Source organism: Saccopteryx leptura, chromosome 3, assembly GCF_036850995.1.
Source record: "Saccopteryx leptura isolate mSacLep1 chromosome 3, mSacLep1_pri_phased_curated, whole genome shotgun sequence".
Classification (NCBI taxonomy): Eukaryota; Metazoa; Chordata; class Mammalia; order Chiroptera; family Emballonuridae; genus Saccopteryx; species Saccopteryx leptura.
This window is the reverse complement of record NC_089505.1, coordinates 327,593,336-327,613,193: the sequence shown is the minus strand read 5'-3', so window position 1 is coordinate 327,613,193 and position 19,858 is coordinate 327,593,336. Positions and strand designations below refer to the sequence as shown.

General features: G+C 37.2%; 1 pseudogene; it reads right to left on the bottom strand.

Annotated features, from left to right (window-relative positions):
• Positions 1-1,969: 1,969 nt before the first annotated feature.
• On the bottom strand, positions 1,970-2,556 carry LOC136398557 (60S ribosome subunit biogenesis protein NIP7 homolog pseudogene; annotated as a pseudogene).
• Positions 2,557-19,858: the final 17,302 nt, after the last annotated feature.

Sequence of the window (19,858 nt, the reverse complement as noted above, 5' to 3'; positions counted from 1 at the left end):
ACCTATCACATATTAGACAAATATATATCAGCTCATTTTTTATTTACTTTGTTTCTAGAAAATGAGCACAAAAATTAAATAGTTCTTTGCAATTTACCTGTGTTTTTACCTTTTCATGCTATCTAACTTCATATGGTTAGGACAGTCTGATAGAACAATACTCTAAACTTTTAGATGCCAGTACCAGTATTAAAACAGAAAAAAATATACATATTTTGAGACTCAGAAACTCCCTACTTTATTTTCTTTTATCTTTTTTTCTGGTAAAAAACAACAACATGTATTTTTTTTTTGTAGTTGAAAAACGTTTTGTTTTTAAAGATGTCACTTTTGGGATTTAAAATAAGCAGTGCATTCATTAGAGAAATTGTTTTAAAATATTTGTGAAATATTTTTTATTTTTAAAAGCATTCTAATAATTCTGAAATTAATCATTCAGGAGGTATGAGGAAGAATAAAGAAGGTAAATTATTTCATGGTCTCTGATTAGAGCTTTTTGTCCAGGCAGTAAAGTAAGTGAAGGTTCATAAAGAAAATGTTTTAGGAAACAAAGGTGATGAAAGTAACATTCAACCTGAGATCATACAATCCAAGAGAAAATAATATGGAGAAAACAGTTTGGAAAAGTCAAAATTATATAATCAAATCATACTCTCAGTAACAGAAACACTCAGTATATGTGACATAAAAATAATTTTTGCCATTTACTGAGCACCTGTCATTTGCCAGGAATTGTGCTATGTACTTTATAGTCATGATTTCTAATTATTTAAACCATTCTTAAATAGATGGTTAAAGTTGTTTTTTGAATCAGAAAAAATAATAAAGCTTATTGAAGTTTAATAATTCATATACATCATAATTTAACTGGTTGCATCATATACATATATAACTGGTAAGTATTACAACTGGGTTTGAATCCAAGTTTTCTTCTACTCTACACAGTACCTACCATCAGGAAAATTAGCAGAATAAATTGCTCTTAGTATTTTAGCCAAATTACATTTGTAAAATCCCAGATATGGATAACTACTCTGATATGGTAAAAATCTATCTTCCATAGTAATAATAAATAAATAAGAAAGCCTACTGTGTTCTTATCATGAATTTCAGAACAGTGTTTTTACAGGTAACAAAAATAAGTTATTCTTGTACTTAATTCCAATGATACTCAAAATAAGAAGCTGTCTGGTTGAAATATAAAATAATATTATATTTTGTAACAAATGCAAAGATCCAAAACTCTACTTTTGAACCATTTCTGCTTAATAAGAACTCAGCTTTCATTTGTCCATAATCAGTGGTGAGATTCAAATAATTTAACAACCAGTTAAATTATGATGGTTTTAAGTACAAAATGATGGTCTTAAGTATAAAAAAGGATATACTGAAAGGTAGCTCATTATTTTATGCATTTAATACTTAAATAAGAACAATAAAAGAAGTATACCAAACTAGATGTTATAAAAAAGTTTTAAAACATTAATAAAAAAATATTAAATAATATCTGACAAAAAGCAATAAAACTGTTATTTAAAATATTTCCATATTGCTTCTTGATTGGCATCTTCACTTGCAACTTTTCTCACCTATGAACTTAATGAACATTACTATGGGTACTTAAAATACGCTGTTGCACAGATGAATGTTAAAAAAGACTAAAGAATGTAAATTTGTGATTTCCACATTGGGCAGCTGCTCAGGCATCCACCTTATAGAGAACCCTGATTACAAATGCCATTTTAACAACCAGTTCGCCAAACTCAACAAAAAATTAGGTATAAGTTCTGCTGAACTGGTGCAAACTGGCTGAATACCACTACTGTCCATAGTAGACAAAAATATTAAACTAAGGAGTTGCTAGAGACGTCCCAGAGTTGACAAAAGTCAATATGATGGTGGAGCATCACAGACACAGGACAAAATGCTAGGCCTTTCCACACAGTATAAATTCTTGCGATAATTTCATTTAAGTAAATGTCTTCTCATGTCTCACATATCCCTTAATATCTGCTTGATGAAATATCACAATTGCTATTGGGTCTATTTTCCTGTATCCTTGTATAGGCTTTGCCACTGCACTAAAATTTATAGGGGTGTCTGCCAGGGAGTAAACCACTCAGTACTGCCATGGAGTACTGAGAAGTATTTTCAGTGATTTGACCCCTTCTTGATTTCAACACATTGTTGCCATATAGGAATGACTGTTCTGTTCCAGGCTTTAGCCACACTTTGTACATGGTATAGGACGCAAAATAATCCATAGCTGTGATATACAACCAGAATTTGTGCATCTCTGTGAGTTTTCTAAAGCAGGTCCCCAGAGATACCAGTTTGCCACCGGAGCTCTTGACAGACAACTTTAAGATCTTCTTCCTATGTAGTCCAGCTTGTTGGTGGGCAACCTAAAGCAGTAGGTGTCATCAAGCCTGTTGACCAGCAGTTGAAAATTTTCCCTGATGTATTTTCCCTTGGTGTCTTCTCAAATGTAACATTGGTTTCCTCTTCAAAGACTGCATTTTCCTCTGTATTTTCTAATAATAAGATGACACACATTTACTGGACTAAACAGATCTAGAGAAGTAATAGTATACAATAAAAACTTTACGTGATACCAGCATGCAAAGGAAACCATTAAAAACATTATAGAGTATATTATAGTTATTAATTCTTTTTTTTTTTTTGTATTTTTCTGAAACTGGAAACAGGGAGAGACAGTCAGACAGACTCCCGCATGCGCCCCACAGGGATCCACCGGCATGCCCACCAGGGGGCGACACTCTGCCCACCAGGGGGCGACACTCTGCCCACCAAGGGGCGTCGCTCTGTTGTAACCAGAGCCACTCTAGCACCTGGGGCAGAGGCCAAGGAGCCATCCCCAGCACCTGGGCCATCTTTGCTCCAATGGAGCCCTGGCTGCGGGAGGGGAAGAGAGAGACAGAGAGGAAGGAGAGGGGGAGGGGTGGAGAAGCAGATGGGTACTTCTCCTGTGTGCCCTGGCCAGGAATCGAACCCGGGACTTCTGCACGCCAGGCTGCTCTACCACTGAGCCAACCGGCCAGGGCCTATAGTTATTAATTCTTAAACAGGGAACAAAACATCACTATTTACTTCTTTCTTTCATAAGAGATATTTTTCCATATTTAAAAAATTACTGTCTACTTAAAATGATTTAATTTAAACATTGTATTAATCCTCAAAGTACATTTATTTCTATTTTTATAGTAAATCTAAGTTTGAAAAACATTCTTGTACATATATTTTTGTTTAGTTGGCTAGTTACTTTTAGATACACTTTAACAAATAAAGTTGCCTAATCAAATATTGGTATATTTTAAATTTTGATACATAATTCCAAATTACTCTTAAGAGAGGATGTACCAGCCTGACCAGGCAGTGGCGCAATGGATAGAGCATTGGACTGGAATGCAGAGGACCCAGTTTCAAGACCCCGAGGTCGCCAGCTTGAGCGTGGGCTCATCTGGTTTGAGCAAGGCTCACCAGCTTGGACCCAAGATTGCTGGCTTGAGCAAGGGGTTACTCACTCTGCTGTAGCCCCACAGTCAAGGCACATAGGAGAAAGCAATCAATGAACAACTAAGGTGTCGCAATGAAAAAGTAATGATTGATGCTTCTCATCTCTCTCTGTTCCTTTCTGTCTGTCCCTACCTATCTCTCTCTCTCTCTGACTCTCTCTCTGTCTCTGTAAAAATAAATAAATAAAATAAAATGTTGCACTAATTAAAAAAAAAAAAGAGAAGATGTACCAGTTTGCATGTCCACTAGAAGATTATGACAATGGACATTTTCTTATATATAAATTATTGTCCATTTTTTATCTTTGCCAATTTGATTAATAAAATTTCTATTACTTTTTTTGTGACAGAGACAGAGAGAAGGGCAGAAAGGGACAGACAGACAGAAAGGGAGAGAGATGAAAAGCATTAATTCTTCATTGTGACACCTTAGATTTTCACTGGTTGCTTTTCTCACATGTGCCTTGACCGGCGGGCTACAACAGACCGAGTAACCTCTTGCTCAAGCCAGCAAGCTTGGGCTCAAGCTGGTGAGCCTTGCTCAAACCAGATGAGCCCATGCTGAAGCTGGTGACCTTGGGGTTTGAAACCTGGGTTCTAGGCATTTCAGTCTGAAGTTCTATCCACTGCACCACCACCTGGTCAGGGTCTATTACTTTTTTTAATATTTCACTTATTTGATTAGTATATTAGATCTGCATATTCAATTCTTCACATTTTTCATGGTGATATACATACTTTTCTTATATGGACTCTGTTTTTTTTAATCCTAAGAGCACAGGGATGTTAAGAGTATTTACCAGTTTGTTGGCATTTCATTTTTGATGACTTTTATAACACAGACGTTTTTTGTTTTAACTCCTATGTAATAATATTTAATGCTTTTAAACTTAGTTTTCTCTCTCTCTTTCTCTTTCCCTCCCTCCCTCCCTCCCTCCCTCCCTCCCTCCCTCCCTTCCTTCCTTCCTTCCTTCCTTCCTTCCTTCCTTCCTTCCTTCCTTCCCTTCTTCCTTCCTTCCTTCCTTCCCTCCTCCCTCCCTCCCTCCCTCCCTCCCTCCCTCCTTCCTTCCTTCCTTCCTTCCTTCCTTCCTTCCTTCCTTCCTTCCTTCCTTCCTTCCTCCCTTCCTTCCTTCCCTCCTTCATTTCTTCCTTTCTTCTTTCCTCTCTCCCTTCCCCCTCCCTCCCTCTCTCCTCTCTCCATCTCTCTCTCTCTCTCTCTTTCTTTCTTTCTTTCTTTCTTTCTTTCTTTCTTTCTTTCTTTCTTTTTTTCTTTCTTTCTTTCTTGAAAGACGTAGGGAGAGGAGAGAGACATAGGAATATTAAGCTTTTCCTGTATGTGCCCTGACTGGGGAATCGAACCTGCAACCTCCATGCTCCCGGACACTGAGCTCCAACCAACCCAGCTATCCCGCCAGTGATAATTTTTTTTTAATTTACTGACTGATTTTTAGAGAGACAGGATGAGTAAGGGAGAGGGAGGAGAGGGGGAAGGGAAGCATTCAACTTTGTTTTTTTTAGGATGACTCTCTTATCTGACTGAGCTAACCAGCCAGGCCCCAATTTAGTATCATTCTTTAAAAACTTTTTCCAATCCAGTAAAACTATATTTAATTGTTAGAATTAATGTCTAGTTTTTGTATTTAATTCATTATAGTATAAGAGGGTGATATTTAAAATTTTCATCAATTGCTTAACCATTTACCCCAACATCAGTTGTTAAATAATCTATCACTTCCAAATTAATTTTAGTGATTCATTTATCATATTTATTTTTTATATATATTTGACCTAGTAATTTGTCATTTTCAAAAGCAATTCATTGACTTATTTTAGAAAGAGTGCATAGAAACATACTAATTTCTCAAGTTATAAAAACATACACAGCAATGTGAACAAAGCATATAACAAGCAGGATTAATGGTGAGTATTTTCCCATCACAAATTTCCTTTGAGGTTTTTGTTACCTATGAATTATATTACTTTGTGAATAACATTCCAGTATAAATTGTTACTCACTGGGTAAATCATGCTGCTGTTGATTGACACTGAGAATATAGAAAAAGGAGATTAGATGGAAGAAAGATGACATTTAAAATGTGACTTTTATTTGGGCATCCAAGTAGAGACAGCTGTTTGTATGAGTATAGAACTCAGGAGAAAGATCACATTGAAAAACCAGGCTGTAAATGTGGCTTGGTTTTCTGCGGAGGTGGAAGAAAATAAGCATGGATGAGACCACTCAAAGAAACTGTGTAGTGTGCAGCTTGATCTTGATTACTTATCCAGATATACGGGGGATTTGTTTGTAATATGTAAATATTCAGATGTTCTAAATCAGAATTTCTAGATAGAACCCTGACACCTGCATTTTTATAAAACTTCAAAAGTGAGCATGATTACAGGCATGACTAATACAGTGTAGAGAAAAAATAATGGTTAACATAAAATTTGAGGGTTGAAGTGAAGCAGTACAATGTTGTCAAGGAAAAGCAAATATATATATAAAGACCTTAGGTGTAAAACTACCTGTCATGGTTTAGAAACTGAATAAAAGCAGGGGTTTGGGCATGGATAATACCAAATTATAAAGGCTGCCATTTATGTAACAATTACATTAAGTCGGCACATTCTGGATTGCAGTTTTTATCCCCCTGAGTAAATTATTTTTGCTGAATGAAAAAAAAAATTACATTAAGTCAAATACTGCATACTTATATTTATTTAAATAAATATGTGGTAGCTATACAAATAAGAAAAATTAGATATACAAATTTACCTTAATTCTTTGAAAAATCCTGGGTCCTTGAAACATCCGTCATATGAGGAATCCACTACACAATGCAGGGAACCTGCAAATAGGAACACTTGCAATATCAGAAAAGGTCCATACTTCTCAACAGCACTCAAACTCTTGCTGCACCACAAAAAATTATTCTGTCTCTCCCATTAATGAGACGGGTAGAATGCCAAATAGTTGGAATTCCCAATAGCCCTATACTAAGACTTTGACACTTCAGACTTCTAAAAAAACAATACTTAAATTCCATATTAAATTCCTAGTTATAAAGCCCACCTTTGCTTCCATGCCTCTGGGGAAATCTTGCAAATTGTGGAGAACAACCTTCGATCCATACAACTTGCTTATTGAATGTTTTTTTCCCTCTTCTAAAGGAAGTTAGCCATGAGTGCTACTGGAAATGTTTTGATAGTAGTAAAGCAAGAACTCTTTGCCAAAATCTAATTTTCAGTTAGAATAAAAAAGGGGGGGTCTTTTTTCCTGCCTATAGAAAGCTCAGTTTGTAATAGACAAGCAATGTAAGCTAGAGACCCCAAAGTCTATGAGAAAGACAATATAATGCAAAGAGAAGATCGAGTTTCAGAGATTTTTGTCGTTGAGCATTAAGATTTATGTAAATCCTACATAAGAAGGGTCAGAGCTATAAAATGTGTAGGGCATAAAAGCAACAACTTTGCTCAGTGCAACCTTATTCAGAAGAAAAGGAGGCCTACAGGGGTCAACGGCTAGACAATTAGCATTAAAAAAAAAAAAAAGCTTGACTGATTTCCAGACAAAGAATTCATATTTGTTTGGTGTTAGACCAACTATACCTTGAATTGAAATGTTGCTTGGACACATAAGGCAATCTCCAAAGGTCATCTTTACTACTAAGATTTTCTAGCCTTGCTCTTCTCTAATCCACTTCTCATTCAGAAAGTATAGAACATTGTTACTCCTTTGTGTAGCATTTTTCAATAGTTTTTCATTGCAAGTAGAGTGTAGTGGGTTGAATGGTGGTCTCCCAAAAGATACATCCACAGGGAACCTATGAATGTGAACTTACATGGAAGAAGGGCCTTTGCAGATGTGACTAGGTTAAGGATCTCAAGGAATGTAGGAATTATCCTACATCTGCTACTAAGTATCCTATAAAAGAGAAAAAAAAACAGAGAAATAAAAGAAATGACTCAGCTATGTGAAATGAGGCAGAGACAAGTGATATGTGTACAAATCAAATGTCACCAAGGAGGACCAACAGTAGAAACCAAGAGTAGGCATTGAGGCAGATTTTTCTTTTTCCTTTCTTTTTCTTTTTTTTATTAAGTGGAGGCAGGGAGGCAGAGAGACAGACTCCCACCTGTGCCCCAACCAGGATCCACCAGGCAAGCCCCCTACTGGGCAATGCTCTGCACATCAGGGGCTGCTGCTCTGTTCCTCAGCAACCAAGCTATTTTAACACTTGAGGTGAGGCCATGGAGCCATCCTCATTGCCCAGGGTCACTTTCTCAACCATTCAAGAGAGGAGGGAAAGAGAGAGGGAAAAAGAAAAAGGGGGGAGGGGAAGAGGTAGAAAAGCAGATGATCGCTTCTCCTGTGTACCCTGACCAGGAATCAAACCCAGGACATCCTCATGCTGGACCAACTTTCTACTGATCAGCCAACCAGCCATGGCCTAGAGACAGATTTTTCATCAGAGGCTTTGGAAAAAACCAGTCCTGTCAAAACCTGGATTTCTGACTTCTGCCTCTAGGCTTGTGAAAAAAATAAATTTCTGTTATTTTAAGCTATCCAGTTTCTGGCAATTTGTTGACAACCTTAGGGAATTAAAAAATGAATTACCAAATCTCCCTAAAATGATTAGAAGACCCTATATAACTGTACCCTGCACACCATTCAGATTAAATCTTGTATTACTCCTCACCTCATCATTAGTCTTCTCTCACATTCACTCTGCTGTTTCTTTACCGTACAAGTATTTTTTTCCTCTGGGCCTTTGCCTATTGCTATGGTCTAATTTAAAATATCTTCCCTATACCACAGGTGTTTTCTTTTTGTCATATGTTCCTCAGCTTAAATACAATTTTTCAAGGAACCCTCCAGAATTGCTCTAATCAAAATACTTCTTACCTCCCTACCCCTCACTACATATAACAACTTTTTTCTCTTCATAAAACTCATAAAAAATGATAAACATCTTGTTCATGTGTGCTCAATGAAGGCACAGTTTTTATACAGTTATTTATCTAGGAGTTATTAATTGACCACCTGTTATGTACCAGACAGTATTCTAGGCATTTAGAAAATGCAATGAATAAAACAGAATAAGTTCTGTTCTTATGTATTAACATTCTAACTTATTTTCAAAGACCATTTCTTTATATCTAAAACACTCTGCTATTGCCTGACCTGTGGTGGCACAGTGGATAAAGCATCGACCTGGAAATGCTGAGGTCGCCGGTTCGAAACCCTGGGCTTGCCTGGTCAAGGCACATATGGGAGTTGATGCTTCTAGCTCCTCCCCCTTCTCTCTCTCTGTTTCTCTCTCTCCCTCTCTCTCTCTCCTCTCTAAAAATGAATTAAAAAAATTTTTTTAAAAAAGCTGGTAAAACACTCTGCTATTTATAGGTTATTTATTCAATATTAATTGTTAAGGGAATGATAAGTGAAAACACTAAAGTTTAGTCACTATTCCCCCCACCTTTTTTTTTCCAGGAAAAGTATAGCTCTACTTGTTTTCTTGTTAGGGCTCTTTACAGCATTCAATATAAACAAGTTAAAGAACAATTAACTTGTTTAATAAGAATTTATAAGTCCAAATATTTAGAGAGACCTTCAAACTTGCCATTTACAAGATCTTCTTCATATAAAGACATTGGGATTTCTTCAAAATTCTTGTCTCATCCTCAGGTTTTTTTTTTGCCATTTGGCTAGTATGATTGAAAGTAAGCTTTTCCCTTAATCATGTTCTGGAAAACCTAACAAAATATTGAGCCACACTGGACTTACAAGGCTATGCCAAACGTGGCAGACCCCAGGAAAGTTGGCTCAGTTAAGTATTGCCATGTCTAAAGGTCAGCCTGTGGGACTATTTAATTGTAGCCATTAAAATGTTTGAACAGCTGCTTCATAGAAACAATTTGGAGCCCAGGAGAAACCAAAGGCAGCATCAACACACCAGGTCATCTGAAAAAAAAAAAAAAAAAAACCCATCTGGGCTTTACACACAGCCTGATAACAGTTTGGGATTTCCTAAAGTGCTTAACCTAGCATAGAGGTCATGGCCTAACACAAAGTAGGCCTCCCCTTCTCCCAAAGTAACATGGTAAAGTAGTTCTTTGCCACCTCATATGCCCATCTTTTATGTTCTCGTCATTTTTATCTTTTACCCAGGGTTCCAAAAACATTATTGCTAAATTCCTTGATTGATAAATTAATATCTGTTAATTTATCAACTGTTATTTGCAAAACAATGGCAAGAGTGCTGACACATTTCTACCCTCTCCAACTTAACCCACCCCATTCCCATTCAGGCCTACACCACTAAGATATGGTTGCACTTTGAAGGTGTGGCTAGCTCATCAGAGGCACACTTACTTGCTGAGTCTAGATACTGGCTCCAAACTTTTCTCAGCCCAAATCTATTGGCAGTCACTACCCATTCCTCAAACCTGGCACTAAGATAACATGTTATTGGTACCCCTGAATTCTTGTCCAGTCTCCTCCTTTGACCAATGAGTTTCAATGACTTGTTAAAACTACATAGCTGGTTTGGGGTAGCTTGGAACCCAGGTAACTTGTCTTCTTGTTAGGGCTATTTACAACACTCAATATAAACAAGTTAAAGAACAATTAAAAGCTAACTAGATTTATAAGCTAAAACAAACAAACAAACAAAAATGTATGTTATAAGAAGTATAAAATAAAGTAATATATAGCATTATTTTGTAAATAAATTTTAAGATGTTATATATTACCTATATAATATACATATTATCATTTACTTTACAAAACATTTTCTTTGATCATAAGTATATAACAGATAATATCCTTCCTATTTTATAAATGACAAAACTGAAGTTCGGAAAGTTTAAGTAACTTCTTTGAAAGCTGCTAAATATTAATTGTGGAGCTGGATTTGATCTCAAGTATATTCACCTACTCTCAAGTATGACTTGTTTCAGTACACACTGCCACCATTGTTAGGAAATATATCTCCATGGAGCTATTGAATTTCTGCACATCTGGTGAACAAAGACACTGACCAACTTTTGTTCGAGACTATCTTTTCAAGGATGTCTATAGAGCAAACAGCCTTGAAAGGTAGAGTTACTATCTCCCTCCAGAGAAAAGGGCAAATTTGTTTGCTGTCGAGGATAATAAAAATAATATCTCCCTCTGTGAAAAAGTTTGGATTGGTTTGCTTACAACCAATTATAAAAGATTAGACTCTCCTAACTTCAAGGTCACTCAGATATGACCCAAACCCACTACATGCACATTGCTCTCATAGGACCTAGGTGACAAGGAGAACCAATGCAAACACACAGCTCATGCTGCCTGCCATTCCATGAGTAATCAAGGTCTTTATCTGTCACTCAGGAACTGCATGTCTCTTGACAGTTTACAAGGAGAGCAAAGTTTTAAACCCTTCAAAATTCTTAACAACCATGAGTTCAGTAATATGAAAGACCACAGGGGTTGGCTTGCTCCTGGCTGCTTACTTTACTGGGACCCAAAGTCCTTGGTTTGTACTATTTTCAACTTAAGTCAGTCACCTAGGATCTCAATCCCCCAATGCTTGAATAGGCATGACAATCTAAAGTAATAGCAGTAATTATTATATATTTACTTCTCATACATTAAAATGGGATTTTCAAAGTGACTTATCCTTCTATATTAGAAATGTGTCTATTACAGATACCATGGGAAACCAGAAACAAAAGTGTTAGCAGCAAGAGAGGCTTCTCCCTTGTGTAAATTAAATCAGTATATATCAGAACTGCAGCACCCCTTCCTATCTGACTAGCTCTGCCCATCCCTTCAGAGATGTCAAGGATTAATGTTTTTGCCCTGGCCTCAGGCCAGATTTATTCAGCTTTCTTTTTCTTGAACTAATTTCTCAGCTTTACTTTGTGGGCAAAGGTACATGATTGCTTATTGTCAGAATGAAGATTTGAACATTTTCATTCTGATTTTTCCCTTCTCAGGTCATTGAGAAGTCATTAGATAAAATAATATAACAAAGTAGAGAAATTTATTTATTCACTGAAATTATTCTCTGAGAGTGATTTACAAGCTAAACTTGATAAAGGATTAGAATCATATTTCTCAGGGTGTTTGTACCTTCCTCCATGAAGTAGGAAATAAAATATTAGGCCCATGGCAATGTGTCGTTTGTTTTGGCTAGTGGGTAGGCCCAGAAATTCCATCATTTCTCTCCAGCAAGAAGACAGCAATGAGGGCAAGAGGAGTAGAAGCAATGGTGACTTTAATGAACAGGAAACCAAACAGATTATAGCAAGGGAGCGATGTTTAGTGGTTATTCTGTGTGTGAAACTGTAGGAGAGAGTTTGAAGTCTAGGAATTATTTCTGAGAAGCTCTGTGCAACATGTTTGTGTAAAATTTCTGTGGCATCCTCTTTGAGAAATTAGTAATAGTCTATGTTAACTTTCAAAGCATCTAAAGTTTATTTTGTATTTTCACTTCATGTGTGATTTGTCCCAGAAGGCACCAGCTTATATCTTACACTGAATTAAGGCCTTAAAGCAGTTTGTTACTGTTTCCTCATGATGGCTTGTTTAGAGTCATTGATCTTGGGCTACTTTAGTTTCCCAACAATTTTTTCTCCAACTAACAAGCAGAGTGGGCATCAGAGAATGAATACTAGAAAAATTTTTTATTATTTTAAAAAGGATACTATAAGTACATAAAAGAAGAAGAAAGTAACTGAAAGTCTAGAATAAAGACCTACCTGAGGGTTCTCATAAATTTATAACGTGGGTATGTTATCCCCACTATACACATGAAACAAAATCAGAGCTTAGGAATCTTAATCAAATGTGTAAGAGTAAACTAGCTGCTATAACAAACTCAGAATGTCTGCTGTCTAACCCATCAAAACTTTATTTTTATTTCATGTGATATTCCCATGTAGTTTGGCAATGAATTAGGGTAGAGGTGGTTAGTGGCCAAAATTCAATCATATGACCACACCTAAGGGCAAAGGAGGCTAGAAAATGCAATACGGTTATTTGTCCAGGAACAAAAGGGGATGGCATTAAGGAATCCCACCTGTTTCTGCTAAGGTAAAATAATTAGTAAGCAGCAGGGCAGCTTTCAGATCTAAGTCTAGTTAACTGCAAAACTATTACACTAAGATAGAATACTGTATCATTTCTTCTTCTGAAGCTTTATCTAGTTTTCAATTCGGACAGATTATAGATAAACAACTTTTCTTCTTTTTTCTTTAGTGTCCTTTTCACATATCTCAACCTTCCATTTAAAAACTCAACTTCAGATCGTTTTATTCATGAAATAAATCTTATTAGAATTTTGTTTACCGTTCACCTTCCTTGTAGTAAGGTTTGGCATTATTAGAGGGAAAACAGGGAAGATAAATTTCACACCCTATGAAGGTCACTCACAAAAGAAAAAAAAAAAAAAACCACTCCCAGAAGAGGATCAGGCCAAAGAAAAAAGGAGAAAAACAAAAGATGGTCTTTAAACTTTTTTCCCAAAAACTTGTGCCCAGAGATTTGTCCAGAAATATTGTATGATTGCCCAAGTGACTTATGGCAAGCATTAAACTAAAAAATTCCCCCCTCTTTTTTCTTTCTTTTTTATCCAAGTGAGAAGAAGAGAGATATAGACAGACTCCTGCATGTGCCCCAACTGGGATCCACCCAGCAACTCCCTTCTAGGTCCAATGCCCTGCTCATCTGGGGCCATGTTTGCAACTGGGCTATTTTTTAGCACCTGAGTCAGAGGTTCCACAGTGCCATCCTAAGGGCCTGGGCCAATGAGTTTGAACCAATCAAGCTATGGATGCTGGAGGAGAAGGGAGGGGAACAGAAATGAAGAGAGAGAGAGAGAGAGAGAGAGAGAGAGAGAGAGAGAGAGAGAGAGAGAGAATGAGGAGGGGAAGGAGTGGAGAAGCAGATGATCACTTCTCCTATGTGCCCTGACCAGATTCAAATCCAGGACATCCACACATCCTGCCTATACTCTACTACTGAACCAACCAGCCAGTGCCAAAAACTCCCCTTTTTATATGCAAATATTATACTTTTTCTTTCCTACATCTGAAGGCCATATGTGATTTTCAATCAGTGAACCAAACAAACTGACAAGATAGCATCCCTCGGGAAATGCTTGATATGCCATCAAGTTTCAGCACTCTTCTTTTAACTTACTCTGGAGCAAACCTATAATTCTGCATTTGTGGAAATGCACATGTGTGGCATATTTACTCACATGCATTGTGTTATTTTCTGGTTATGCATTCATGAAGTGACTGCATGTTTGCTGCATGGTATTTTAACTCCCGGTGGGGAGTTCACAGGCGCTCAGAAAATACCAATCAGTCCAAGGATAAAGCCCACCTTGTAAGAACCACAAACCTTTCCTGGCCACCCATCTCTGACCCCAAGAGAGTTGAGGTAAATGCTTCATTCTCCATGCTTCTTTCTCAGTATTTGTATGGTTCTGGATACATAGCTTTTGATGTTCATCATACTGTAAATGCTTGTTTACATCTGTTCTCAGGTCCATGAACAATCTATCTATTTTAGAACTTAACACGGACATTACATATAATAATTTTGTAAAATGCTCTTGATAAATGAGTGAATTAATGAAGGAATAATCAGAATCTTGAACAGCAGCTTGCCTTAGCAATTCAGGGGCCTGAACATTTGGAATACAGTATAATGATCACTAAAGGTTCTGGTTCCACCTAAAAATTCTTATAAATGTATGTAGTAGCAAAATACTTTTCAGCTTTCATCATGGTTAGAAATTGAAATATGATTGTTTAAATTGTGAACTGACTTTTCTGAGTGCATATGATGTTCCACGTAAGCATCATTTCTCTTTTGCATGTATTCACTTTTTAAACTTTTATTTAATTGCATGCATTAATCTAACTAATCTTAACACCCTATAAAGTAAGTGCTATTAGTACCTTCAACTTACAGATGAGGAAACTGAGTCACAGAGATGATAAACTTTCCCACAGACTAACAGATCTCAAATGTCATAACCAAGATTCACTCAGAAAGACTAGCTTCAGAGCTTGAGTTCTTAACCACTATGCTAAACGCATTTATTTAACAGTACTTTACTGACTTTCAAAGATGTATTTAATTACAAAATTAATTTCAAATAATATTAAATGCTCTGAAGAAAATGGTCTGTATAATTGGAGAGAAATGTCAGCTAGCAGGGTACAGTTCTCTCTGAAAGGTACCTTTTGAATTAAGACTTGTCTACTGCAAGTGACCAGCCAGGCAAAGCTGAAAAGGCAATGTGTTCCAAGTAAAAGATATTGAGAATGCAAAGGCTGTGAAACAGGGAGAGCTTGGTATGTTGCGGTACAGGCCAGTGACTGAAGTACAGTGGTCAGGAGGCAGTACAAGATGAAGTCAGAGGGCCTAGAAGAAGCTAGATTATTAGAGTTACAAGATTCATGATCAGTGCAATGGTAACTTATTGGTGAGTTTTAAATCATTTTGATCCTTTTGTATAGAATTAACTGGGGTGGGTAGATTAGAATAGAAAAAGAGAGACTGATAAGGAGGCTATTTCAGTACTTGAGATGAGATCAGGTTGGAGCTAATGTTGACTAAGATAATACTGTTAGAGGAGACATGGATGGTACCTAGACATGTTGGAGTTGATAAGAGCATTTAGAAGGTACTCTGGTGATAGTGTCCCCATAGGGCTTCTTAAATGAAAGTAGTCGTCAGGAAAAGCTGTGGAAGAGAATTAATTCTGATCTAAGTCCACCTGGAGCAGATACCAGGAGCTTGAAATATGGAGAAAACCCTTCTTGAATCAGCAGGTATCTACAGCTTTGGGTTCTGACTTGGAGTTGTGCCATGTGGAGGCTCTTCAGTGAGAGACCATCATTCAAAAACTATTAGTATGACATCCACGAGCTGTCAGGGCTGTTTATTTCCCCTGCTATCAGGGGCTTTCTGTATACACATAACACTGAAGGGCATTCACTCAGACAAAGAGGATGGGAATTTGATGGGTAGATATGTCACCAAGCAGAGGAAATAGGTGAAACAGAATGTTAGGTCAGAAAAATTCAGTGTGGATTCAGATCAAGTATAAAAAGAGATAAAGCTGGAATTACAGTGAATTAGGGTGTATTTAATGAGGGTGTTAAATTTTGCTTGTATATTGTAGTCTTAAAATAATAGAGACAGCAAGAGATTTGGGGGTATAGACAAAAAAAAAAGAGCTGAAATTGGAAAGCTCAGGGAAGCCTGGATGGTGGCCTTGCAAACTCATAGACCTAAAGTATCTATACAGGATGGTCTGAAATTAAAAATTTCTGAAAGCAGTTCATGGAGGGTAGTCAATTCCTAGGGCGTTATTTTTCTCTAACAAAGGTCAATGCTTATTTTAATTGAACCTGTTTTCTTTTGCATCTACAATAACATTCCTGATAACACACCTTTGAAACCTAAGAGTAATCTCCATTTTCCTACCACCTCATGATACAGCCACTCCACCAGAGCAAAAAACACAAATCCCCCTATTGTTATTCTAATTATGTTAGTTGTTAACTATCTTATTCCTGCCTATGTAAAAGAGGTTTGAGTATATGCATTTTAATTTTTTATCCAAACCCCAAGATTTCTTTGCTTTGCTTTCTCCTGCCTCCCTAATCTATCTATGATCGATGAATTTCAGGTAACCCCTTTATGTCTTTCCCTTGAATTCTGATGTATAAAATAAATGGTAAAACTACTGTTGGGCAGATAAAATGTATTATGCTCACTTTGTTAAAGATAACACGAGGAGGCAGTCGCCCAGGTGATATTTATGTGTGTTGGGGTGGGCTAAAGGCAGGCAGAATCCTTGTAGCCTGGGGCTTGGTTTTGGGATTAAGCCTTTCCTACCCTTTTTGATGTGGGGTGGTACAATCCAATCATGCCTCAGAAAGTGACTTTGTATTAGAGACTTCCCTATTTTGTATATTGGATTAAGGGTTTGGATTTCTACACTATAAAATGGGGACAGAGCGGGAGCTTGTGCTCTTGGTTCCTGGGATGATTAGCATGAGAGAGCGGAGAGAGCAGAGCAGAGAGCAGAAAGAGGCCATGTGGCCAGGAGAAGCAGCCAAGATGGCAGAGTGCTGAGTGAGATGCCAGTTTGGCAGAGTTTGTATCTGGGAATAAGGAAGGAGATGGGGAATTGAGGAGAATAAGGCTGGTGAGCTAGAAACCTTTGATTCTAGGAAACTTGGATAAGTCGGTGGCTTTGTGAGCACTGAATGTGAGTGGGTTTTGGAGCCCAGTGTGTGTTTTTACTTGCCTGCTGGGTGCAAGCTAGAATTAAAGACTATGGCCCACCAGTTTGTGGCTCCATTGTTTCTTTACCGACTGTCCGAATCCAATGAGAACCTGCATGAGCCAGGTGGTGGCTATGATAGTGGCCCTGGCCCTGGCGGCTGGCCTTACAACTACCATTTTCTAGAGCATTTTCTCAACCAGTTGAGGCTTTGCTTCCTGGCAACTGTTGACAGTTTGATTTAAATAATCTGATAAGAATTCTTACAAGTTTGGATGCTTCTTATGTTGACTGAGTGTTCCTCTGACCCAGTCTTTGGGCTTTTCAAATTGAATAGCTTAGTGCACAGAATGCCAAAGTTACCTCTATCTTTATGTGAAGTAAATATGTTCAGAAAGAAAATAACCTTAGGAATTAAAACATTTAAAAACTAGTTTACCTGAGTGTTCTAAATATTAAATACCTTTAGCAGGTATATTGGCTTTGGATTTAATTCTTTAGCAGAGAAGAAACTAATAATTTAAACAAAAGTTTACTTATCTAACTTAAGCAGAGCTTGTAGGCATTGTATGAGATTATTCTTCTGATCCTGATGCTTTGCCATTCACTAACGTGTCCTTACTCATATGGTCATGGATAGCTCACCACTATCCTGTTTATAGGCTAGCTAGTGAGAAAATGAAGAGAGAGAGAGAGAGAGAGAGAGAGAGAGAGAGAGAGAGAGAAGCAAATCACTTTCTTTTAAGAAAGTAACTCAGACATAGCATGTATCACTAATAACCAGAAATTAGTCACATGATCATCCCTAGCAACAAGGAAGACTGGGCAACCATGTAGTCAATTAAAAGTCTGAGAAGACAGTACTAAAAAGGAGGAAAGAAGAATGGATATTGAAGGCCAACAGCAACCTTTGCACAATGAGAATTTGTGACATGATTCTAGAATGCTCAACTTGTATTGTTGATCATACTTTCTCCAGGTAACATATTTAAGAGCTGTTTTTACTCATGTATGGTTCTGAAATTTTAGAATATAAATGGGTCATCTTTAAAATTTTTTTTAATGAAGATTTTAAAGCTCTAAACTGAGAGGCCTGGGACCTGGCAGGAGTCACATGAACCACACAGAGGCAAAAATGAAGCAAAGAGGATTTATTGCAAACACCTGGGTGCTGGTGGGCTGAGTCCCATAAGAGTCAGCCCCAAGCAGAGGGGAGAGAGTTAGTTTTACAATCTCAGCCTCTTTTGGCAATTTCTGTTGATTCTGGTTACCAGGCCTTAGGCCTGGGCATGTGGTATTCTTCCGTTTTGGTAACGGGTCTGTTTCGCCTCCTGCCTGCATTTGTGACAGGCTCCTGAGGTAACAGGCTCCTGTTTGGTCAACTTCAAGGTTAAGTAAAGTTAATCATGTACTGACTGAGGGAGGGGGCAGTTTTGAGCCCCGAGGATACATTTTGCTTGTAACTCTAAATATGGTAACTCTAGAACCTGAATTTTTAAAGGACACCACAGAAGATTCCTATGCAGTTTTCTTAATTTGGAAATGGCTGCTAAAATGGGCTGCCTTGAAGAGTATTTGGGCATTGTTTATAAATTTTATGTAATTAAAGATCACCATTTATGGCATATACATTTGAATCTGAGTTTAGTTCAACTTTATAACCAGGAAATGGTTACCTGAACTAAAGGATCTTAGATTTATTTATTACTGTTTTTTTTTAATTTTTTTAAATTTTATTTATTCATTTTAGAGAGGAGAGAGAGAGAGAGGGAGAGGGAGAGAGACGGGGGGAGGAGCTGGAAGCATCAACTCCCATATGTGCCTTGACCAGGCAAGCCCAGGGTTTCGAACCAGCGACCTCAGCATTTTCAGGTCGACGCTTTATCCACTGCGCCACCACAGGTCAGGCTATTTATTACTGTTGAAATGATGGTAGTCAACATTTCTTACCCCATATCTCAAATTCTTTGAGTGTAGAGAGATAATTTCATCTTGAAAACGAGTCACTTAGATCATGATGAAGTAATAAATATAGTGATAATAAACTATTATTTTATGTGATTTTACAAGTACTAATAGGGACCTTTCTCATTTGGACTTCTCAGTGAGCAAAATCTTACAGAAGAGGTAGCAGTGAGGACAAATTGCCTTGGTCATAGGCCTCAAACCCAAACAATCTTTCTCTCACTCCCCATGTTCTTTCCATTATGCTGCAGTACATTTCTATGCTTTATATTTTCAGTTGAGATAAAAATAGAAGCAACTCAAAATAATGCAGAAGCAGAAGCAGACTGAAAAGTGGACAAATGCATTATAAAAAAGCATGAAGCAACCACCATAGATGAGCCTCAAAATATTATGCTAAGTGAAAGAAGCGAGACACAAAAGACCTCATGGTGTATGATTGCAATTATATGAAATGTCCAGGAAAGGCATATCTATAGAGATGAAAATAGATCAGTGTTTGCTTAGGGCTGAGGGTAGGAACAGAAATTAACTGTAAATGGTCATGAAGGATTTTATCGGGAAGATCAATATGTTCAAAAACTGGATTATAATGATGGATGCATAACTCAATAAATTTACTAATAATCACTGAATTGAACAGATAAAATGTATAAATTTTATGGTATGTTAATTTTAACTCAATAGAATTTTTTTTTAAAGCATGAAGTGTTAATGTTAGAAGTATAGATATCATTTTTGGCTCTTTCACTTATAATTTGGATTAAATTAAGAAAGTTAACTCAGCAATCCTCAGGCCCTAGATTTTCATCTCTAAAATGCGAACAAAAATAGTATCTATCCATAGAGGAAATCACTATAAAGTTGTAATATGGCTCCAGCAGCTGAGGCTTCTGGAAATTGCAATGCTCTGTGTGAGTGCTCTCTTTGATTCTCTACAATCTCAGGCTAGGCTGACCGCTCAAACAGTCAGAATGCTGCTGCCCAAAGACAAACATCATGATCCAGGAAAGAAGTTAATGAATGTGAAGAGTGTAACAACTGCTTAATGTT